Here is an 11,287-nt window from a genome sequence, read left to right as displayed (position 1 = left end):
AGAACGCTCTGGAGATGGTCATACTGGACGTCCGAGACGAGATAATAAATAGTCAGAGGGAAGGGAATAAGGTCTTCCTCTTAAGGATCCGAAATGGTCTCTATGCAAAGAGGCAAAGAAATAAACAATTATTCAGCATTTAATAAAGAGATGGGAAACAAAATTTAAAGTGCACTTAACTACTGGGCTACTAAATAGCTCTCGAACTCCAGACGCTGCTCGCTCGTCTCAATCTGCACGCCATTATTTACTTGGCGAATTTGTTGGACGACGATGCTGAGGTTTTCGACAACCATTCCGTACGAAGAAACTCGCAAAAATACTTAATTGTGAAACATTCTTCGTTATTCCCATTTATGCTTTCACGGCCCGTACTTATAGTCATGATACTGTATAGGCTTCTGGGCTTATGCCACGTCAAGAAAATAATTGTTTAAGAAAATAGCTGTTTAAGAAGCCTTTCTCGTGGACAGTCGAGATTTTCTTCTGATGACGCAGAGCACAGTTCTCTGCGAAACGTAAAGAATTTCACCTTATTTTCTTGACATGGTCCTGCACATGATGAGCCACCCCGTGTCCAAGGGGGCCAGGATCCTCCCTACGCAGCACGTAGAGAGCTTTCTCACTGGAGGCTTAATCATCAGGGACCACAGGCAGGAGCACCTGGACAATACCGCGAGGGATCTCTCCCAGATATACCAGGAAATCCGGCTACCAGGGAGAGACGACAAACCAGGGATGTCCGACGCCTACCGATGGAGGTTCCTTACCAGCACGGCTGCCACCCAGATGGACAGGTAGGACCGATGGACTAGGAAAAAGGCGGTTAATACCGACTTAGTCCTCCCGTCCACGCCGGACACCAGCGACGTCACCACGGAGGTGGAGCATGCAGCCCCTGGCGCCGCGACTGTGCGACTCAGGCTGAGCGGCTCAGCAATGCGAGATGGACGCAGACCAAGGCCTGCCAGGAAAGGCCTATCACCTGGGCGCTATCCAGGAAGGCGCTCCAGACGGCGGACAGCAGCATGGCAGTAGAGGAGGACGCCCCCTGGCGTTCGTATGCTGCTATCCAGGCCCAGCCTGCCAGCGTATCTGTCGAGCTGCAGACATTGACGTGCGCCCCACAGGACAGGGAACGCAGTCGGGTGTCAGCACCGACTGACGCCACCGCCGCCAGCCAGGACGAGGGAGAAGACGGCGACACAGCGGGACCGCCAGCTACCCGGGGGTTACCAGGCCGGGAGGAGGGCAACCAGGACGAGGACTCTTCCCCTGCCGAGAAGAAACCCGGGAAGAAGACGACGCCGCCCCCGGACCAGGAGGCAGAAGATGACGCCGGCCCACCAGGAGAGGGCCGCCCAGCCGCAACCTAGGACTGCTCCCAGGACAGCAGTCTACCGAGGAGCAAATCAGGAGAGGACCTCAGCGGGTAGTGGCAGTCAGGTGAGATTGAAACGTCCCCCTCAGCAGCTCGCGCAGCGTTTCCGCTGTTTGAGGTGGGGCCACTGGCAAGAGGGGAGTGCGTTCCTAGTGGGGTGCAACCATTGTGGGGGTGATCACCACTACACGGCCTGCGCAGCACTTAAGGAGGCCACCCTGCCTCCCATCGCAGTTACCCTGTTTATCGGACCAGGGCGCGGGCAGAGAGGAAGGAGGCCCGGCGTTATGACCCACCCCCTTCCTTCAACTGGAAAGAGACGAATGAGGAACAGTGATATGGATACGTAGTAGTCAGTGACCAAATGGATTATATGTTCGGAGTGATATTCGTGCATCTGTTCGGTCGAGTCGTCGTGTCAGTTGGGTGACAGCCGAATATTGAGTCATCGTAATGCAGACTAACAGTTATCAGTGAATTACTTGTAAAGTTGATTGTGAAGTGTAAATATAATTTCAAGCCATACTATATCTCGTCTGTGAAACTAAAAGAGTACATCACCAAATTAGGCTTGAAATACGTAGAGATGATACCAACTCAAAGGAATACGTCGTAATAACACTAAAAGTGTTCGAGGTACAGTCAAGTGAACAGTGAGGGATAAATTTCTTGTATAACTTTTAAATGTCCGGTCAAGAGGATTTCAAATTTTATGCCTAGAGTTTCCTTCAGTTATAATATCAGAGTGTTATATTATCTTTTGAATTATCCCAGTAAGTTTCACTCGTTAAAGTCAATTAAAGAATATATTTTGTTTAGTCTCAAATATAATTGATTGTTTCATTTCTATAGTAGATCAGATAACCTCACATTTTAATTGGGAAACCGAACGCCAATCTCCTTTTCCCAGATCCTACATGTTATGCTGCCAAAGTAAGCTTATAACCTCACACCCTAGAGAAATTCAAGACTCTCATTCTATTATCGTTACATCTATTTGTAACTGGCGCCCACCAACAATATTGCATATCTAAGTAATCAGGTAAGAAATATGTGTGAATATATAGTCTGACGATTGAGGACTCTATTTCATGAATATTTTAATATGTAGGCCTATTTCATTTGAATTCAGTTTAATATTTTTGTTAAATAGTGTGTGGAGTAGTCACAGCATACTGTGGCCGTACTGTACTTGCCGCTCGGAAATGTTACCATATGAACAATAGCTATAATAATTATAATAATAGTAATAATAATAATAATAATAATAATAATAATAATAATAATAATAATAATAATAGTTTGGAGCATGGATCATATGAGACAGCAGTGTGCAATATTTCCTGAATAAATACATTTTCACGATTAACTGAAGCTTTGGGTCACGTACATTTACCGAAAATAAATACAATTTATGTGATTTGTACACATTCCTTGCACTCTCATTAACATACACATTTCAATATTTGTATGGCATTGATGACGATGACAACAAATTAAACACACGAACTGAAACATATCACTGGTGTACTCCTCCTTCGTGGGACCATTGGCATCGTTTAGATAGTAGGCCTATTGTATCAATGTATGGTACTATCTTTTGCGTATTGGCAAATCGCAGAAGACATTTCAAGTTTCCATCGGTGATCCCACTTCTGTGTCTAGATTTAGAAAACGTCATTAATGAAAACATCTGTTCACATAAATAAGTTCATCCGAATATTCTTACAATATCAGCATTAAATGTGTACAATCGAGGAAATCACTCCCGTGGAAAACGAGCATAAAATTCATTCAAACTGTTTGTTTTTGCAAACCTATCTTCCATTTGAGTATCGCAATGTAAGTCAATCAGTTCTAGCTGTAGTTCTGGTCTAACCGTTTGCACATCCACTGAGAAGGGCGCAGCGAACACCTGCAGATCCTTTTATAATGCCTGAATATCATGAAACCCACTCTAGATATCGTCATAAGGGACTTTAAAACCTCTTTATATTCTTCTAATGTTCTTTTAATGTGATTCAATATTTTATTACATATTAAACATTTTGCTGTGTTATTTTCTTGAACTATTAAATACTCTTCTGCCGAAGAAGGTTTGAAACTTGTTGGCGTCGATGGCCTACGCTGTGCTGAACTCTCTTCCACAGTAAATGCAGCGTTTACCGACTGGATTTGAACGCCGTGTGGTATGAGGACAAAGGCGGAAACGCGCTACTCTCACCTCACATGAGTTCGTGCGTATCGTGTCGCAAGCTAACCTGTCCAGAAAGATGTGATATACCTTTGCGCCACTGGCCTTCATTCCATACTACGTCATGCATCTCCCCTACTTCTTCCCATACTTCCTCGCTAAGCTGCTCTTGTTCTCGAGAGCGGAGAGCAAACTGGCTCCGAAGGCATTTCGCTCTCGATTGACAATGCCTGGCATAGGGTATAGTGCCAGGTTGGAAGAAAATGAAGAGGTGATTGTCTGTGGCTAGGACACAGGCAACCAGTTCACCTAGGTCGCACATGTTCCAGGCTTCGTAGACGACACGTTGGGCAAAGTGTACCCCACGCCGGGTGCTGTGCAGATCACAGCTCTGCGAGAATTTTTAAGCTTTTCGCCAGAAAGCGGGAACTCTGTCTTTTGCGCATGCGTGCCCAACTTTTCCTATGCGTTGTGCAAACAACAGCCAAGACATCACTTCACAGCGATTCTTCGTTCGACCACAGAGAGGCAGCACTGGTCACAATTGCTTCAGGAGCGAAATGAGAACGTCGCAGGTGGCACTCTCTTGACTCAGCGGTAGTATTTAAGAGGGGATCGCTCAAAGCAAACCGGAAAACAAAATACTGTATAGCTGTTCCCGCCAGGTCTTTCAATACCAAAGAGGATAGAATACTACCAACTTGACTATTCCATAGTGCACCCAATTAATTGAGCCTAATTACATCATATCAACATATTGCTACTGATATTGATAATGTAATTTTTCCACACAGTTGAGAATATGTTCTCACACTCTGGCAGGAAGCAGAAAAATCACAATAGATGTTTAAGCCGGCCAGAGCACTTCGGAGCACGGTTTGTTTTGGTGCAATAAAGCAATTATCTTCACACAAAGAGGGAGAGGACGCGTTGGTACTTTGAAATTGAGGTCAAGGAGTGGTAGTTTTCCATCTGAAGACAAGAAAGAGCTTCCAACCACCCCCACGAAAGTGAACTAGGAACAGTCCAATGTTACCCGCTAGAAACCGGTCAACCAATCAGGGAGCTGAATTTGTATTATTCAAATGTAGCGCTTCCTCATATTTATTTTCGTCATAGAATCGGACAATAATTGTATACTTGTTTATCAGAGTGACACTTTAGGTTGGGGATCATAGTGAGTGTGTATGCTAAATCCTGTTAATATGCAGTTAATATTAAGTTAGCAGAAGTTATGTCTGGGAACGAGAGTACCTGAAGTTCGCGCCGGAACCGTACGACAGCCGGCGGTGCGACAAAAGAAATATTCCCACCCACGCCACCTATACTGTGCATAATTGTATGATTAATTCGGTGATCACAGGGTAGTGATGGAACCACCAGCAGTTTAAGTATAAATTTAGATGATAAGGACGGTCCGCATCGAGCTGCGTGTATTAAAGGACGCTCTTGAAATTCTGAAAATATCAGTCCGCCAGAAATCGAAGCAGGTCTCTGCCGCCAAGAGGAAGGGACACTTGTTCACCAAGGATCGTACAGACCAGACGTGTCAGCGAATTTCTCTCTTTTGAACATTGGGCGACATTTGTGAAATGTAAACTTTAAGGCAACTTAGCCGAGCATTCAAAGACACCGTCTTGTATTAGAACGAGTAATTGCGGTCAGAGTTATAGAGATATTCTAATTGAGTGATAAGCCAATTAGTCACTAATTTTATTTGCCATATATTACTTTGTAACATTTTGAGAGTAATGGGTAAACAAAGGAACTTCTTTCGTACAAGAATAGGCTGTACGGGAAATGTTACTAGCAGGAGCCATTAAGAAATAACAGTAGTGGTAGAGTCAATGGATGGATTATTCCACAGGTCATTGACAACTAGTAGGACAACAAACTTGCTGCAGAGGGATTATCGCCGGCCGCAGTCCAGTGTGTAAATAACTTTCACTGAGGGAGCGAGGGCCACACTCACACAATCGTCTCGCAGGAATGTCCAGAGAAGCGGGCGTGGTGTTAAAAAAAAAAATATAAGTGAATCTTTTATATGTGTTTTCAGTCAGTGTATATAATTATTAGTATTTAAGCCGCTGAAGTTGCAAGAAAAGTGTCGTGTGCCCAAGGAAATTGATACCATGGAGGTATACATCAATTTTGTGAAGATGTGCCTTATGTATTGCAACATGTTCTAACTTCAACCAGATGGATGCCCCTGTGGGGTGAAGCTTAATGGCAGAATGTGAGTAACAAAAATCTCATGTAATCTTTCACTGATTGTACTATTTCCTTAGGCGTTACGCGAGCTGCTAAGTAGATGTTTAGGTATTGTAATTTCATATTTTTGGTGTAGCACAGAGGAGAGGTAAAAATGCTGATTTATGCACGTAGTTTGTGTTTAATTTCAATTATCTTTTTCTTATTATTATTATTAATTTTTTTGTCGATGTTATTGTCGGATTGGACCGAATTAGTTTAAATGCTTAGGCCTACATTTGAACTAGATTTGAGGTCAATATTATGCTTATTGGCAGTGGCAGAGTATGATATTTGATTCGCTAGTCACCAGACGGAAGTTTTCTTTGACATTAAAGTAGACTCATTTTTTTGTTATGGTTATTTTGCAACCATCTTAATTAGTTGATTCTAAATTTCTCCTGAATGCTGATTACATGGACAGGAGGAATATGATTTGCTTAGTTAACTGTTCAGATTTGATTTGGAGAATGTAATTGAATTTTATTGTAGTCTGATAGAGGCATTAATTTGGGAAGTGATCATTGGAAGATTAATCGTGGTGAATCTAGGCCCACGCGTCAAAATATGCTATGTCATTAGGCCCAGACGACAGTATATGTGTGTTAAGATAATTATGTGATGATGGATAAGCCACTACGGGCAATTATCTCAGTATGTGAGAAATGAGGGAATGATAATGAGGCGATGAGCCGGATAAATATAATGGTCAGCCGAGGAGCTGAGAGTTAGTAGTCAAGCCATTGAGCTTAATACACGGAGCGATATGCAAGCTCTGACAGCTTGATATCACAATGTGCATATATGTGCCGGCAATGTGAAGCCGAGGTATGAAAATGAGCGGGAGGACCAGATGCCCCGTGAAGTAAAAATGCATTTGTAATATCTATTATCACGACGAATTAATAAATGTGGCGACATGGCATAGCATATTGTACTAGATAAGTATAGGTAAAGATAGCAGGTTAAGTCGGCAATAGTACTCATGAGGATAGTTAAATCCCATTTTATATGCCAACATCGCATTATAATAAGTGTTTTGAACTTTGGTTTTAAATAGGAGTTTGTGAACCTCATTTTTCGTAATGTTGTTGTGAGTTGATTTTGAGTTGATTTAATTTTAATTACTCCTTGTTTTTTGTTTTTTGTAATGAATAGAGTAGGGGAGCCATGAAACTGATAATTGGACATGGTGAATCAATATTCTTAACCAGAGAGTTGAAATTGCAGGACTCTGGGCAAGATAACATGTTTGTCGGTGACGATGCAATCTACATCATATTATGTTAAATTCATTTACGATTATGAGTGCGTGCATGAATAAGCAGCGGTATAGGAAATGTAAATATCACGTGGACTCGTACGTTGATCATCTCTCAACCCTGACGAGTATATTTTATTGATGTGTAAGTTAGATTATTCTCTGTGACTACAAGGTAATATTATTAGTTTACGTAATTTTATGTCCATTAGTGTGATAGGTGATTTGTTCACTCATTTGTAAATAGTACGGCAGTTCGTGTAACGTAAGTACAGGATGTGTTAGGTTCGTGTTATTACGTCACGGAACACGACACAACAGATTTGTAGGACTTACTGAACGAATGTTTGTCGTAAATTAAATTGTATTTTATTAGGAAGCGATGTAATTGATTTTGATGATTAATTGCCATAAGTTGGTTCTGACAGTAATACTGGCCTTGATGCATAAATTTGCATATTTTTGAGTGTGTTAAAAGATGAGGTTTTATCTTTTTAAAGTTCAGTAAGATCCAGGGTTTAGAAATTAAATTTGCAGAGTTCATAAGTATGATTACGTCACGCTGCACAGCGGTTTATTTGTGTTACATCTATCCTCAGGTTTTCAATGAGTGTATTTAATGTTAAATAATGGACATAGAGTTTGGAGATTGTACTCCTAGGAATGTTGGAATGTTCTAGATTACATGTAAGCTTAACTATAATGCATTACACGTTAGTAGAGTTCTTGTTTATGACACTATGATATCTATCGTAAACACACCATATTATATCGATCTAGTTGAATCAGTAAATGACATTTTATTGGGATATTATTGTTAAACGCACTATTTTGGTGTACTTGAGGTTGCATTTTGGTCAACGACTCACTTCACTTATATTTGTTGACAATTTTATTTGGATCATTTTTAATTAATTATTCTATTATTCAATTAATTTATTGATCACATTCAGATTAGTCATGATTAATTGCAGGTATTCTTATATTGCATCTTCAACGGTGACACTAAACTTGATTGAGCTTTGGTTCAAGCCTTGTGCATACTTACTAAATTCTTGCTTTGTCAATAAAGTTTATTTATTACATAATCAGTCCGTGTCATGGTGGTTATTTTAGACTATTTACTCGTAATCCTTAGTTAGGCAACCCCTATGCACCAACCCACAGGCGACCTGGAACTGAGCACACCCGAGAAAGAATCTCTACGATGCGGTAAGTATATTTTTTCTAGCAGCCGGAGACAGCATATATCAAGAGGAACCGCAGCTCTACCGACAAAAGGGTGCATGGGGATGTATGAGTCTTTTTAAAAATGGCGTCCCAAAGTGGAGCTCGATTATCGCCTTATGATGGTAAGAATGGTTAGGTCGTGACAGACGGACAATTTAGAACATTCCAAGGGTAAATAAGTAGTTATAAACACTGTGCAGTTGTGTGACTGTATAATGGTAGTCATGTGATAAAGTAACGTTGTTTATCCCATTGTAAGGATAAGTAAGGAAATGTTGTGTTGTGTTGTAAATAGCTATTAAGTTTCGCCCTAGTGAAAGGGGGGTCCAGTATTTTATATATTTGTTTACGATGGTGGTAACTGATGAGCAATGGGAACAGCTAATCACGGGCATTAATATGCTAAATGGTAAAGTGGACGCGGTCCAGAGTGAAATGAAGGCGGATCAGAACACACTCACGGAGAACTTAAATAAATCATTGGAAGACACACAGAACACTTTGACTCTGAATTTAAATAAACAATTGGAGGACACACAGAACACTTTAACCCAGAACTTGAGTGAACAGTTAGATGTTATTCAGACAGAGTTTTCACGTAACCAGGAGGAGCTGCGTAAGGAACTGTCAGAAAATCAGGAAAAGCTACTGGAACAGTGTGATAAAAATAGGAAAGAAACCAAGCAGGAGCTTAGTAATTTGGCTCATGCACATAAACAACTTATCAAACAGCTAGGGGATGTAACGTTGTCACTAAGTAGCAAAATAGATGACACTAAGAAACAGGTCGAGGAACAGTGTAAAAAAATGGCCGAACACATTCTTATGGTCCAAGACCAAATGAATGTATTAGAGGCAGACACGCAAAAGAGTCTGACCTCAATAGCTAACGAAGTTCACGAAGGGCTAGAGAAGTTCGACCAAGGATTAAGAGTTATGGAGGAGGCTAGGATCGCGAACAAGGAAGACGTGACTAAACAACTCGTAGGAATGAGAGAGGAAATTACAGCTTGGCAGACTGAAATGGCCAGTACCATTGATAAGGAGCTTAAAATTGGTGACGAGTTAATGCGTGACGAAGTACGAGAGGTTGTCAATGGTGAAATCAATAACCTGCAAACTCAGACGGAAAATCTGGCAACATTGGTTAAGTTTATGTCAGAAGAGCAGGCTATTCTAAAGGCTGGTATGAGGAAGGACGGGACAGCATTTCAACAACCAGCACCTGTTGTTACACCTCAGGTAACAGAAAGGATTAGTGTCGACCCGAGCACTCAGCCAGTTCGTAAAGAGAATGTTCAAACAATTGTAGCGCACTCAAACCTCGTCAATATATTAAAATTGAGCGACGAGCAACCACGGAAGTTTAACGGTACTAATTCCGTGACCCCTAAAATGTTCCTTAGAGATCTGAAGGCTTATTTTCAGGAAATGCAGATTCCGGAGGAAAAGAAATTAAGAATAACTGAGAAATATTTAGAGTCAAGTCCTAAGACATGGTTCATAGGCTTTCGCACTTCATTTAGTACATTTGAAGATTTTGAGAGGGCATTTCTCAATCGTTTTTGGAACTTAGGGACACAGCAGAGTTTACGGTTAGAACTTTACTCCAAAAAGTATACGAGCACTCAGCCTACGCAATTTAGTAGGTACTTCCTAGATCAGTTGGTTAAATTGCAGGAGCTAGACAATCCTCCATCTCAGAGTGAGCTTGTCCAAGTGCTCATTAAGCAACTTCCAGTCGAGGTTCAGAGGATGTTAATTACCTCGAAAGTTCAAACCCCGGAGGACGCAGAAGAGATTTTACGCCAGTTAGACGCCACAACCAGTGTAAATTCACCTAGGCCAACACGGAACCTCGAGCATAAAGTGTTTGTAGTCGAAAACGTGGAAACCAATAGTCACCAGGACAGGAATAGCCCGAATACAGGAGCAATACCACGCAGGAAGCCCGATAATAGGGAACAGCTTAACAATGCAGAATTCCGTAACGAGAGGCCAGTGCGGAATAATTATGAATATAATAGGAGTTACCCTAGACAAGACCTCAGACGTGACAGGAATAGGTACGAATATCGGAACCGTGACCGTCCTTACCAAAGGTATAATCAACGCGGAAGGTGGTACGGTAGAAATCAACAGCAACAATCGTACAGATATCGTAACAGAGAACCGGATCATCGTGACAGGGAGAATAAACGGTATGTCCAAGATTTGAACTCAGAACGTCAAGAAAGGGAACGTTGGAGAGAGGCCATTAATCAAACGGACCTCAATCCGGACATAGTAGGCGCAGAAAGTATCGAGTATCAGAGAACGCGCAACCAAGCTGACCGCAGGCAGCAGTCTTTGAACCCGGAAGCCCAGCCATACTCACAGAATGGCCACGGGCAGCAAAAAAAAAAAAAAAACGCCAATGTAATATCAATGTCTCCATCCGACCGGAACGAGCTTGTGCTAATGGCCGACAACTCGAGTGATTGGGTTGTAGCGCAGGTGGATTCCTGGGTCGTGCAGCCACAAGATCTTTTGGAAGATCCGATAATAAGAGAGGCCAAACAGATACCGAAATTGCCGGTCATAAACGTTAGGTTGTATGGCACAAATATTAGAGCTCTCACAGACACAGGAGCGTCGATAAGTATTATATCCAGAGCACTGTATGAAGATATAAAAGAACGTCACAAACTTCCCGAGATTCCTGTATCTTCTGTCAAAATAAGAGGGATTATTCCGGATAAAACGACAGTATGCAAATCCCAAACATTGTTGGAAATGCAAATCGGAAACTCTATTTTTACGCACCCATTTGTGATTATGTCGAAGGTTAACCACAACCTAATTCTAGGAGCTGACTTTTTGAGGGCCACTAATGCGGTGATTGACCTGGCCAACAACCAAGTCAAATTCCGAAAACCGGAAGGGGATGATCATGTTTGTCTAGACCCCGAAATAAATTGTAAAACGGATG

This window comes from Anabrus simplex, chromosome 2 (assembly GCF_040414725.1).
Source record: "Anabrus simplex isolate iqAnaSimp1 chromosome 2, ASM4041472v1, whole genome shotgun sequence".
NCBI lineage: Eukaryota > Metazoa > Arthropoda > Insecta > Orthoptera > Tettigoniidae > Anabrus > Anabrus simplex.
The sequence above is the reverse complement of the archived record's forward strand: the minus strand, read 5'-3'. Positions refer to the sequence as shown.